The sequence below is a fragment of the Notolepis coatsorum genome (assembly GCF_963971535.1).
Source record: "Notolepis coatsorum genome assembly, chromosome: 4".
Taxonomy (NCBI): domain Eukaryota; kingdom Metazoa; phylum Chordata; class Actinopteri; order Aulopiformes; family Paralepididae; genus Notolepis; species Notolepis coatsorum.
In genome coordinates, this window is record NC_140168.1 from 42975014 (window position 1) to 42990020 (window position 15007).

At 42.6% G+C, this 15007-nt stretch overlaps 1 protein-coding gene across 2 annotated transcripts in view; it reads left to right on the forward strand.

Moving 5' to 3' along the window:
* Positions 1–15007, forward strand: part of setdb1a (SET domain bifurcated histone lysine methyltransferase 1a) — a 127625-nt gene that overhangs the window by 62246 nt on the left and 50372 nt on the right. The window lies entirely within an intron of this gene.

Below are 15007 nucleotides of genomic sequence, written 5' to 3' on the forward strand. Positions count from 1 at the left end.
CATAAATTAACGTTCCGTCGGGTCCCGTGTATTCTCGATAATAATAATAATAATGCAGGACCTTTTAAGATTATATTATCAACGACAGACAGTGAGAAACACAACCCCCCCCCCTCTCGCGTTGAAGAATATGCATATTAGATCACTCAGTGATTAACACCTATGCGCTGTTTGTGTGTGCGCGCCCCATGTATGTGCGCTTGGTGACGCGCGATGTAGTTCTTATCGCAAATGGAGATTATTACAAGCATACCATCTAGCAAGAATTAAACGTATTTACAAGTCGTATTAGGTTTAGCAAGTTGGGGGACCTATACCTTACATGTCAAAGCACTAGAAATGGCAATTTTTCTATTTTTATCGATTTCTGAAAATATGTCCTTTTTGAGCATTTAAGAGGGATTCTAATTTCTTTTGTTGTCCGCCGACGGGTTCAAAGCTCCAGCGTGACTCCTAAGGGTCATACTGAGGCCTTAGTTTTGGTTTTAAATTGCATATCATCATTCATTTATTTATTGTCGCACAGAGCAGAAGAATTTTGCCAAAACAAACCAATAGTATCCAGCTGCAGAACGGCAGACCAGCCACACTCTCAGACCCAAACGCATTTCCTTTGATTTAATTATACATCAAATGATTTATGTCAAGGATTGCAATGCCTTGCTTGAATGAAGTTAACTTTTCACCTGGATAACGTAACATTCAGGGTGAATGTAATGTGAGAAATTGGGATTTAAAAAAAATTAAAATGTAATTTGGGTCAGAGTGTGGCTGGTCTGCCGTTCTGCAGCTGGATACTATTGGTTTGTTTTGGCAAAATTCTATTCCTGATTATTATTATAATTTTTTTTTGCCGATCCCGATCTTCGGAAAATCACGTGATCGGATCGGGACATCCCTAATGATAACCTGTCACTAAGACCATTGTAACGGGTATGGTTCTACCCTCTTAACTATGATAACCTGTCACTTAAGACCATCGTAACGGGTACGGTTCTATCCTCTTAACCATGATAACCTGTCACTAAGACCATCGTAATGGGTACGGTTCTATCCTCTTAACTATGATAACCTGTCACTAAGACCATCGTAACGGTTACGGTTCTATCCTCTTATGATAACCTGCCCCTTAGACCATCGTAATGGGTACGGTTATATCCTCTTAACTATGATAACCTGCCACTAAGACCATCGTAACGGGTACGGTTCTATCTTAACTATGATAACCTGCCACTAAGACCATCGTAACGGGTACGGTTCTATCTTAACTATGATAACCTGCCACTAAGACCATCGTAACGGGTACGGTTCTATCCTCTTAACTATGATAACCTGCTACTAAGACCATCGTAACGGGTACGGTTATATCCTCTTAACTATGATAACCTGCTCCTAAGCCCAACGTAACGGGTACGGTTCTATCCTCTTAACTAGGGCTGGGCAATTAATCGAAATAAAATCGCGATCTCAATTCATAGACCTATGCAATCTCATTTCTAAATTATGATGATTTTTTTTTATTAAAAAAATATAAGAAATATTATTATATATATTTTTTTACTTTTTACTTAACTTTTTTAACTGGTTCGCGGCCAACCACGGACATGTCCGTGTTTCGGATCCAACGGTAGAGGGCCAACCATGGACATGTCCGTGGCAAGGTTGTTTTGGCTTTTATTCCATTTTAATAACCTACTCAATGTCACCGAGCGGCACTGCAGATTTACCCCACTCTTGGAATTCTGAAAAGTGCATTACCGGCCAGATCCTCGTAGGGGCGCTGTCTCGATAATGCAGTGTTATCATATTCTACTAGCGTTAATGTTACCTCTCGTTGTGTCTATTCTACTAGCGTTACGTTACCTCTCGTGTCTATTCTGCTAACGTTAACTTTACCTCTCGTGTCTATTCTACTAATGTTAGCATTAGGTAATAACCGGTTTAAAATGGATGATGATTACCTCACGTTGTGTCTATTCTACTAGCATTTACGTTACTAGTACAAACAATCAATAGCGAGTTATATTGATCACGCTATGTACGCTAGCCATGGTAAAACGCAATCACATTAGCACGTAAGCTAATAACAAGCTTAACAAATCAGCTATCTTTTTGTGAGACTAAACTCTCCGCTCTTGGTGGTAAATTGTGTTGATGTTGGTTTTGTTTCATCAATAAATGAGGCAGAATACACAGTGAATGTATCCTTTTTTGTTTATTGCACTTGTTCCTGCTGCAAACAAATAAGAAATCCTACGCGAGGCTAAATAAAGATGGCGGTGTTGTGTTTTGTGCAGGACGCTCCAACGTGTGACGCTTCTCTCTTCTGACCACAGTGGTCTGTAGTGTTTCACGTCACTTTTCTGGTATCGCTTCTACTCACTTGGAACCTCGACAAAGCCGGTACTAAAAAAGTACCCAAAAAGTACCCGGTACGAGGTATTTTGGCAATGGAAAACCGAAAAGGCAGAGTAGAGTAGAGTCTAGTAGGTACCATGCGGTGGAAAAGGGGCATAAGACCATCGTAATGGGTACAGTTCTCTCCTTTAACTATGATAACCTGCCTTTACTTTAAAAAAGGTAAAGGGTCTGTATCTGCAATGTTTATCCTCCTTAACCAGTTAACTAGTGTGTTTTACCACAGAATTATTGTTTTGGTTTAGTCCATTAACACTTTCTGTGCCATTAACACAATCTGCCCCAACAACATTTATATACGTGTTTTCTCGACAACCGTTGAATGCCAACCACTTGGCGTTTGGTATTTTTTTCGATTTTAATATTCTATTCAATGTCACGGACCTGTATGTTGCCGTTAAAACACTTTGAGTGCCACGCCGGGTTTTCCTTTTTACCCCCTTGATGCCACGGTCCACGGCCAATGTTAACGTTAATATCGCCTAATCTATGTTTTAAATTATGGCTATGTGTCTAATCTGCACATCGCTTATCAAAGAATCATTTTCCAGTCACCCGTTTTCCGGGGAAAAACAACCCATTCTATGATAATCACCTTTTACTGTAATATTCCAGAACGTTATCATTTGTCGGTCTATTTATGAATAGTTTTCAAATAAACGCTAGATGATCGATAGTATATGTGTGCGCACGCACGCTCGTGCCGTGCGCTGATAATCGCTGCTATTATTTCCTCATGGCTTTTACAGTCAAAACAGCTATATCACATATAGTGGAAACGCTTATATCTCCATGAAAACGAGTCTGATTATCCTAACACTGATAACATAGATTCCTTACCTGACATCAGATGGTATCCAAATGGTATATTCCAATTCCTGATCACCATTCGGAAAAATCGATAAGTGTATTGATCCAACGTGTGTACAGTAGAACACATGATTCCCCGCGGCTCAGAGGCTCCAGAATGAACTCTGGTAACCCCGGCTGCATCAGTGAGAAGTAAAATGTGGAGTCAGAAATCCGTTCTCCCATTCACTTTCATTGAGTCCATTCCAAAAGGGTGATTTACCATCTGGGAGACGATAGGGTAGGGGTGGACGGTATAAACGGTATACGGTATAAACGGTATGAATTTGCTCTACGGTATGGATTTTGACTATACCGTGTAACCGGTAGTGCAGCTCTAAAATAGCAATGACGTCATGTAACCACAGCGCGACTATTTCACTCGCATTTGCCCCTAAAAATAGATAGAATTAGTCATAGATAATAGATATGTGCGAACTGGAAAAAGTTATTTAGGAGGCTTCGCGCAGTGGGCGTGCCAGCCCCTACCGCACGCATGTAAACACGGGTCTAGTAGTCTAGTGGGACGGGACACGGGAGCTGTCGGGAGGACGGTGGCGTCTCCCTGAGCTAACGTTTGCTTAGCTACCGTTACAAAATGACCCAGTCAACTATTCACTTTTAGTTTAATACATGATGGGGCATTGTCTAACCGAACGGTATCTAGTCGGCCAGCTACCGATAGCTCCTGACATCAACAAACGCTCCACAAAGTCTAGTACTAGAGACGTGTATGCTACCTGTTAGCTCACGTTAACGCAAGTTAGTTCACCGTTCAAAACGAAATGTCCCATTGAACTAAATAATTCACTGAGGCGTTGTATTAACGTTATATATGCAGTAGCTACAGATAGCTCCTGATATCAATGTCTTATAACACTGATTCGATGCGTATTCGAGCTGAGGGCTTGCTAACGTTATACCAATACAATAGGGTCCAGGTGCAGCGCCGGGGTATCCTGGCCGTAGCTCTGCTCGAGGCTACTCGAGTATAGGTCCAGGTGCAGCTCCGGAGAATCCTGGCCGTAGCTGGAGGCTACTAGAGTACACACAGACAGTGGAGCTTGTTGCGTGGTGGCGATGTCTCGCAGATAATACAAGTACAAGTCTAATTATATAATATATATATTTTATATACAAATAAAAAAATATATATATAAAATTAAAAAAAAAAAATATCAAAAACGACGATACCGTGATATATACCGTTACCGTCTATGCTTCAAATTATACCGTGATATACATTTTAAACCATACCGTCCACCCCTACGATAGGGGGTGCTTTTTTCACATCTGATTGCCGGCGGTCCCTGGATCTCCAACGGTAGGCTCGCGTGATGCAATGATTTTCAGATCGCAAAAAAAGAAGAAGAAAAAAAAAAACGAATATTCTCGGGCGTGGCACTCAACGGTCGGGGCGTAAACCCGAATATTCTCGGGCGTGGCACTCAAAGTGTTAAAAGGCATACTGGGGGCTTCCGGTATGAGAGCAGACTGGTAACACACGTACGAAAGAGCTCCTGGTCAAATGAGTGAAAAAACGGATAAAAAAAGACCCGAAAAGTAATTAAAAAGGAAAATGCTCACGAGAAGTAAGGAAGAGACAACGATTGTGAAGGAAATAGAAATGGAGAACATACGAGAAGGAGAGAATCCGAAGAAACAGAATCCCCGGAGCGAAGCCGAGAAAAGCCAGACGAAAGAAGGGGGAGGTACCGCTGAGGCAGACACGGTAATGCCAGGATGGGCCGTGAACATGCAGGCCGGGATACTGGAGAACATAACAGCGGCGATAAAACTGAACACGGACACGATAAGGAATGATATTGGGAAGCTACGGGAGGAATTGAGGAAGGAACAGGAGGACTTCAGAGGTGAAATGAATACAGAAATCAAAAGGGTGGAGGAGAAGATGACGGAACAGAACAGAAACGTGACCGAGTTACAGACTAGGACTGCTCACGCGGAGGAATGGAACACGGAGATACACGAGGTATTAACATGTGTGATTCAGAAACAAGAACAGATGGAGACAAAGATGTCGGACATGGAGGGGAGGTCTCGGAGAAATAACATCAGAATATGGGGACTGAAAGAAGGAGTCGAAGGGGAATCGGTGACCCTATATGTGGAAAAACTTATCAAAGAACAAATGAAGGAAACGGGACTGGAAAAAATGGAGATACAGAGGGCCCACAGGGCGTTGGCTCCGAGACCACAACCGGACAGACCTCCGAGGGCGGTGATTATTAACTTTCTGAGATTCGAGGTTAAGGAATTGGTACTCAGAACCGCGTGGACCAAGAAGATTGAAATCGAAGGGAAAAGACTATCATTTGATCACGACTACTCGACAGCGGTAGCGATAACACGCAGGTCCTACGCGGGACTGAAGAAAACCCTGAAAGAAAACGGAATGAGATTCCAGTCACCCATGACCTCGCTAAGGATTCACTGGGAGGAAGGGACGGTGACGTACGCGACGGCACGAGAAGCGGAGCGAGAGATGAGACGGCGAGGGATGAGGATGTCTGAGGACGGAGAAGGAAGGAGGCGGGAGGAACAGACGCGGAGCCTGCACCAGAGATTGGAGGGAGCACGCAGGTGGATCAGAGTGGGAGACCGAGACAGGAGGGAGGAGAGAGGAGGAGGCGGAGGTGAAACGTGACGGAGCGAGGACTGAGACGGATGAGGAGGCCAGACGGAGAGGAGGCGGGAGGAGGCGAACGGATGAGTACACACACAAGAGATTGAAAAAACTATTCAAATAGAGACAAAGTATAGAAACTGAAATAACATATACATAAGCACACATTCCCAGGTAGAGGCAGGATATAGAAATGAACGTAACGTATACATGGACACATAATACACAAGCTGATGGAGGAAATAAATGGAAATATAACTAGGTTTGATAGGCGAGACACAGAACATACTGAAACAGATATATAGACGCATGCTGTGAGTAACACAGTTGGGAGGGATTAAGGGGATAAATGGACATCACATAGAAAATAGAGGAGAGGAAAAGAAAATAATAAGGGGTACACGGGAGGCACCGCACACGGATATGGGAGGAAGGAGGGACAATGAAACGTATGAATCACATTGAGAGGGACCAAGAAAAGAGGGTCTTTGATCAAAAGGAAGGACAGAGCGCTTTTTGACCAGGAGCTCGAAAGCAAAAAAAAAAACAGTAAGAAAGCTGGACAAATATGACGAGCGATTGGGGGCAAGGGTTTCAAACCCCCAAGCCGTCAGGAGGGGGCCCCTCGTTAGGAGGGCAATTACCCCTCACCCACCAGCAGGGGACAGGGGGGGACACAGGGACCCCCCGAACGCCTTGGGAGCACTTTATGTAAAGTTTATGTTTTTTATTTATGTTAATCACTATATGTATTCGGTGAAGAGAGCGGAGGCTCCAACCGGAGGGGGGAATGAGTGTGACATGGGGGGGACTGACAGGCGAAAGAAGAAGAAAGATGACAAGGGTTAAAGGTATAAAAATGATGTCGTTAAACGTTAATGGAATGAATAATGCGATAAAAAGGGGCAAAGTGATGTTGAAATGTAAAAAAAGTGAGATGGAAGTGATTTTTCTGCAGGAGACACATTTGGTAGCACAGGGTCATGAGAAACTGAAGAGATTTGGATATGAAAATGCATACTATAGTTCCTTTGAACAAAACCCGAGGAGAGGAGTAATCACGTTAATCAAAAACAGTCAAATTTGAATTGATCAAGGAAGTAAGAGACAAGGAGGGAAGGTTTGTTCTGGTGAAGGGGAAAATGGAGGGCCAAATGGTTACGTTAGAGATAGTTAGTAGATATATGAATATTCAGATGACGGAAATGGGAATTACAGACGTTTGGAGGGAGATGCACGCCATGGACAGGAAATACACACATTACTCACACCCACACGTGACATATGCGAGAATAGACTACTTTTTGATTACGACGGGGGACAGTTACAGGGCACGGGAGAGCAGTATAGGAGTAGCGGACATATCGGATCACAGTGCCATATATCTGACAGTAGATCTAGAAGGGAGACGGAGGAACACGATTTGGAGACTAAATGTAGGAATATTAAATAACAAAGGGGTGGTGAGTCAGATCAAGGAGGAGATAGCCAGATATAAGGAAGAAAATGACAACGGGGCGGTAGACCCGAACATTCTATGGGACACACTGAAGGTAGTGATAAGGGGGAAATTGATGGAAAAAACAGCAATGCTGAAGAAGGCCAGAACGGAGACATATCACAATCTGATAGGGAAGCTGAAGAAGCTAGAGGGGAGACACCAGATATCAAAAGAACAGGAAACGCTCTGAGAAATCAAAGAAGTAAAGGCCAGGATAAATAGGGAATTATTGACGGAAATAGAAAAGAAAGCGAGGTTCATGAAACAAACGTACTATGAAGGGGGACCAAAAGCGACCAGACTGTTGGCTAGGAGAATTAGAACGCAACAGAAGTTGAACACGATACACACAATAAGGGATACAAAGACTAATGAAATATTGAGGGACCCAGCTGAAATAGAGAGGACATTTAGAGAATACTATGAGAAATTATACACACAGCCAAAAGCAGCGGGAGAAGAGGAAATAGAAACATATCTGGAGAAGCTAGAGTTACCATCGATAGGGAAAGAACAGAATGAAGAATTAAATAAAATAATTACGGAACAAGAACTGGAAGATGCAATTAGTAGAGCTAAAAACAACAAGTCTCCGGGGAGCGACGGATTCCCATCGGAATTCTACAAGACATTTAGAACTGAATTAGCACCCATGTTAGGGGCGGCGTTCAGACACACGATGGAAGAGGGAAAAATGCCCCCCTCGTGGAAGGAAGCCATAATCACCACGATACCGAAGGAAGGGAAGGATAGGGAATTATGTAGTAGTTTCAGACCTGTGTCCATACTCAACGTAGATTACAAGATGTATACATCGATAATATCAAAAAGATTTGAGACGTTTATGCCAGACATTATAGATGAAGATCAAACTGGATTTATTAAAGGGAGACAGACACAGGACAACGTGAGAAAGACATTACACATAGTAGAGGAGATACAAAAACAAGGGGGTAGCGCGGTACTGATTAGCCTAGATGCAGAAAAAGCGTTCGACAGTGTGAGCTGGACATTTTTATATAAAACATTGATGAGGTTCGGACTGAACGAGAGGGCGATGAAGATGATCAAGGCACTATATCAAGAACCGACAGCGAGGGTTAAGGTGAATGGCAGCTTGACGGATAGAATCAGATTAGAGAGGGCTACCAGACAGGGATGTTGTCTCTCACCGACGCTCTTCGCCGTTTTCATAGAACCACTGGCACAACTGATCAGACAGACCGAGGACATCAAGGGAGTAAGGATAAAGGGAACGGAATATAAACTAGGCCTATTTGCAGACGACGTGATAGTATACATGAGGCAACCAGAAAAGAGCTTCCCGGCACTGATGGATCTACTGAAGGAATATGGCCACTACTCAGGATACAAACTAAACGTGACAAAGACACAGACCTTAGCATGGAACTATTCTCCAACGACGGAAATTAGAGAACAGTACGGGATAAGATGGGACATGGACAAGATTAAATACTTAGGGGTGAACATCACGAGAGGGGTGGAGAAACTGTTTGAGGCGAATTATACACAGATAAATCAGAACATAAAGAGAGACCTAGAGAGATGGACAGTAATGCCCTTGGACTTCAATTCAAGAATAGAGGTCATTAAAATGAACATACTATCAAGGTTACTGTACCTATTCCAGTCATTACCCATACAAATACCACAGAATCAATTCAGGGAGTGGGACAGACTGATATCGAGGTTCATATGGGCGGGGAGAAGACCACGGGTCAGATATAAAACACTACAACTATCAAAGGAAGAGGGAGGGATGGCAGTACCCAGCCTACAAGATTATTACTATGCAGCACAACTGAGAGCAGTGACGTGCTGGTGTAACGACAGATATGAGGCAAGATGGAAAGACATTGAAAAAGAAGGGGAGGGATACAAGGTACAAGCTCTGGTGGGGGATAGGGAACTATTTAAAGAAAAAGAGGGACTATTAGATCCAATCACCAAATACACCTTGACCATATGGAACAGAGTAGTAAAAACACACAAATTGGAGAAGCAGTCAGGGGTCCTGAGATGGGTAGCACATGACAAGAGATTCAAACCAGGGAGGTTAGACCACGGATTCAGAAGGTGGGAGAGGGGGGGGGGGGCAACAGCAATATGCAAAATGATAGAGAAGGGAGAAATGCAGACACTACAAAAATTAAAGGAGAAATTTGGACTAGAAAACAGGGACCACTTCAGATATCTACAGGTTAGAGACTACTACAACAAAGAAATAAGGGGGGCCAAAGACGAGGAACAGAATGGAATAATAAAGATGATAGTATGGGCATACGAAGGGGGGCAAGGAAGAGTAATATCAGCAATATACCGGGCTATAATGACCAGCAAGGGACACACGACCGATTACATAAGGGAGAAATGGGAGAGAGAGCTAGAGATAGAAATAACAGGGAAGGAATGGGGGAACATATGCGAGGTACAACACTCAACAACAGGATCGAGAATATGGAAAGAATTTGGATGGAAAAACATAATCAGATTCTTTATAACCCCAGAGCTGAAGGGAAAATATGCACCAACACAAAAAGCATGCTGGAGGATGTGTGGGAAGGAGGGGGCAAATCACACGCACATATTCTGGGGATGTCAGAAGCTGAAGGGGTATTGGGAGGAGATAGGGGAAGCAATGATCAGAATATTAGGATACGGGATACCACAAACGGGACTGGTGCTTTACTTAGGAGACCTGACACACGAGGGAATACAAGGGGGGGACAAATATTTAATAAAGATAATGTTGATAGCGGCCAGAAAAGCAATAACGAGACTGTGGTATAAGGAAGACCCACCGACAATAGCAAAATGGGTAGGAATAGTGGAAGAAATACAGGATATGGAAAGGATAACACACATGCTGAGGTTACAGGAAGAGAAATTTGGGGAAAGATGGGGAAAGTGGGAGGATTATAAAAGGAACGAGAACGACATCACAGAGGAAGAACCAAATGCAACACAAGAGAGCGAAGGGTAAAGGAGGAAAGATGTTCAAGCAGGGTCTATGAACCCATGTCACACACCTGTACTTTAGTTAATATTATCTATTTTGTTTTTGGGATATTACAAGTGCTGAATGCTTTTATACCTTATTATTTATGTCTGTTTAACGGTGTGATATTAAATATTCAGGGATGATGTGGTTTGTGTATGGGTGAAACAAAAGGCAAAGTGAAAGTTAATAAACAAGAGAAAAAAAAAGAAAGGACGAAGGAGAAGGGAAGTAAGAAACTCAAGGAGGGTCTCTGGACCCAGATCACACATACAAACCTGAGTCAGCATTTACTGTCTTTGAGTAGGAATTACCTGTTTATGCCTGTTTAAGGGAGATACACAATCAGCCTTTGTATCAAATACCTAGAAAACAACAGTAGGGGAACCAGACAACTAACCATGTGATACCCATGTAAATATTTATGTGCACTGTTTTTTCTTTTTGTTTTTATTGTGATACTAGTCTCTTCATTTTTTATTATTTATTTTTTGTAAGTGCTGTCTGTCTAAATAAATGTTAATAAAAAATTTAAGTAAAAAAAAAAAAAAAAAAAGCATACTGGGACCCAGAGGGTGCAGTACCGGCCAGATCCGGCTAGGTGGCAGTATCGAAAGTGCAGTAAACACACAGACCAGACCGCGTGTTACGTTTAAATCCCTCCGGGCGCAAAATTTTGACTGAGCCGAGTAAATCGCTTCATCCGACCACTTCGAAACGCATCTGGCACACTCGATCCATAAGTTGTGCCAAATTATGTCTGGGACCAGATGGACACCAATACTGGAAATCGCGATCAGACAATTGGAATATTCTTTTTGTAATACCCCCGACCAAAGGTAATAACTATCTGACATCAATCCTACTTTGATCCAACAATGATTTCACATCGATCGCATCAAAAAACTACGCATTCATGATGAAACATAATACCTATTATATACCTTTGATTTTGAAATAGTAACGGCGAGCAATGCGAACGACTTTAGCAAAATTCACATAGCACTCCATAACTCAGCTTTTCAGGAATTAGCCCGGATCACTCTGAAACTATACAATATTCAACACGGGATAACATGTTCCCCGTATATACGGGGTATACATGCACATTTTTTTTATTCTTTACATGTTGGACGAGAGATAGTGACTGTCAAATGAGCCATAGTATTGTCTCCATAGCTATAATATAGAATATAGATATAGCTCTGCAAACATCTTGACCCACAGTGAAAATAGGCAATGGAAAGATGGCGCATTGACTACAGCAGTGGTTCTCAAACTTTTTACACCAAGTACCACCTGAGAACGTAGCTGGCTCTCCAAGTACCACCATATGACCAACGTTAAAATACAGTATTCAGCTATGCACAGTTCACGCAGGAGGCAAATGTATTCCTAATACCATTATTTGTTGTTAACTTTTGTCAGACACAGCCACAATGTACAAAGGGGTAGCACTAGAACTAGCAAACTCTTCCACACAACTCATACAATGCAAGGGGCATTGAGAACATAATAACTAACATTCTCACATAGCAAGTGAGAAAATTAAGAACTGTATTTCAGCAAATGTACTTAATTCTCTCTCTCTCTGTCTCTCTCTCTCACACAGCAAGCAATTGTCCTTCATTCTCTCTCACACACACACACACACACACACACACACACACACACACACACACACACACACACACACACAGAGCATGTTGTTGTCCATTGACAACTCGCATAAGCAGGGCCGGACTGGGGAAATAATTCAGTCTGGGAAATATAGTGTTCAAGTTCAAGTTTTTTTAATAGTTGTCATACAGAAGTACAGAATACTTTTATACAAAATGCTTCTTACTGTTTCGCTCCAGAGACTGTGTTAGACAAGATAGTATGAAATAAAATAGTATAGCATGTAAAATAGAAGTAAAAATAGAGGTCACAGTGTTCAGTATAGACATATGTACAATGTTCGATGCAGAATAGAAGTAACTGAGTTACCATACAATATACAATATACTATGCAATGTACTAATATACAATACTATATAGTGCAGAGCAGAAATGGGATGAGGTACAATTTAGGTACAATTTACAGTAAGGTGTGCGAGTTGTAGTGAAAATCCTTTACCAATAAATATAAAGTGTAAAGTGTGTTTAGGTGTTCTAAAGTGTGGAGAGTGGGTGCTGCAGTGTGTTGTTTGTTTAAGTGAGTGTGTGCGTGTGGGTGTGTGTGCTGTGTGCATTTGATGGTTGCTGCATAGTGTTTATTGTTCGTTGAGCAGCCTGATGGCCTGGGGATAGAAGCTCCTTCTGAGTCTTTCTGTGCTCCCCTTAAGGCTCCGGTATCGCTGTTCGGGTGGCTAGAGTCCTTGATGATTCTCTTAGCCTTCCCTCTGCACCGCTTGTTGTAAATGTTCTGGAGGGTGGGAAGCCCCCCTCCAATTGTGCGTTCGGCTGAACGTGTCACTCTTTGTAGTCTGCTACGGTCTTGTGCAGTGCTATTCCCAAACCAGGAGGTGATGTTGCCAGTCAGGATGCTCTCGATTGTACATGAGTAGAAGTTCCTAAGGATCTTCTGACTGACTTGGAACTTCCTTAGGCGCCTGAGGAAGTAGAGGCGTTGTCGTGCCTTCTTCACAACACTGTCAATGTGTGTGGTCCATGTCAAGTCCTCGGATATGTGGGCTCCGAGGTACTTGAAACTGTTCACTCTCTCAACCGGTGCCCCGTCGATGCTGAGGGGGCTGTAGTCCTTGACCCCCGACCTCCTGAAGTCCACAATCGTCTCTTTTGTTTTGCTGACGTTCAGGGAGAGGCAGTTCTCCTGACACCACTGTCAGATTCTCTACCTCTTCCAGGTAGGCCCTCTCGTCGTTGGCAGAGATCAGGCCCACCACTACTGTCATCAGCAAATTTGATGATTGTGTTGTTGTTCCGCTGTGCCACGCAGTCATGTGTGTACAGGGAGTAGAGGAGGGGGCTCAGAACACAGCCCTGGGGGGCCCCTATGTTGAGCGTGATGGATGAGGAGGTGCAGTTGCCTGCTCTTACCACCTGGGGTCTGCCCGTCAGGCAGTCCAAGACCCACTGGCAGAGGTCATAGTTCAAGCCCAGGTCCCTGAGCTTGGCTATGAGTTTGGAGGGGACTATGGTATTGAATGCTGAGCTGTAGTCAATGAACAGCATTCTCACATAGTTCCCCTGCCTCTTGTCCAGGTGTGATGCTGCTGTGTGCAGCACATGGGCTATGGCATCCTCCGTGGATCTGTTAGGGCGGTATGCAAATTGCAGGGGGTCCAGGTTGATGGGGAGGGAGGAACAGATGTAGCCCTTCACTAGCTTCTCAAAGCACTTTATGGCTATGGAGGTGAGGGCTACAGGGCGGTAGTCGTTGAGGCAAGCGGGCGTAGATTTTTTGGGTACAGGGATGATGGTGGACTTCTTCAGACAGGTGGGGATGACAGCTTGTTCTAAGGACAGGTTAAAGATGTCAGTGAATACCGGGGCCAGTTGGGTCGGCACAGACTTTTAGGACGCGGCCGGGGATGTGTGTAATTATTTAGTTACAAAGACTGCATTCTGGTGCAGGAATTTTTTTAACTACCATTTAAATGCCAGTGTTTGTGATGGGCATCACAAATTATTGTAAAAAAGAAAAAGAAAACACATATTCAATACATTTTCGAATTGTAACCCTTTAAATGCCAGTTTGTGTGATGGCATCACAAATTATTGTTAAAAAAAGTAAAATATTTTCAATATATCAAATGCAAAGTAAATTTTTCTGGGGGGGATTATTACAGGCTAGGCATCTGTCAATGATTAGCAACAACACAGATTTTGATGGAAATTTTGTTTTTTGTAATGTCAGATTTAACAACAACTCTTTTCAGAAAAGTAGGAGTATTTAACTATCGCGCCGCCGCAACTAGAAACACTGGCCTGGCCTGCTTCTAAGTTCAGTGGCCTGACAAAAAATAAATAAAAAATTTGTAAAAATAATAATTAAAAACATATTTTTTTAAAGTACCACCAGCAGTACCACAGTTTGAGAACCACTGGACTACAGGGATGAGGGTAATGGCGCTGAATGAGTTAAAGGAACACTTCATCCAAAACGTTACTCACTCCGTGATGTCTTGAATTCATGATGATTTATTTTCTTCATACCTCCACAGTGAACGTAGAATCCAAAAAACTGTGGCCATACTTGCTGAGTTACTGGAGATTGCAGTCATATGTTAAAACATGCATTCCCAAAAAATATATTTCTGGTTAAACTGTGTCAAGCCCCATGCATTCAATTGAATTTAAACTTCATTTCATCAAGTATAGCTACTGTTTTTTTGGATTATACATTCACTGTGGAGACATGTGCAGAGAAAAGAAAAGCATCACAGGGCTAATAATTTATATACACATGATCATTTTTGGGTGAAGTGCTCCTTTAAATTGAATGAATTTATCTGTGAAAATAATTGAAATGGCCCATGACAATTCTATATACCAGAATCCAAGGGGCTGAATATTCTCTTAAACTACTGTATATTAATACGTTATCGTCACCCTCCACCAGGACTTC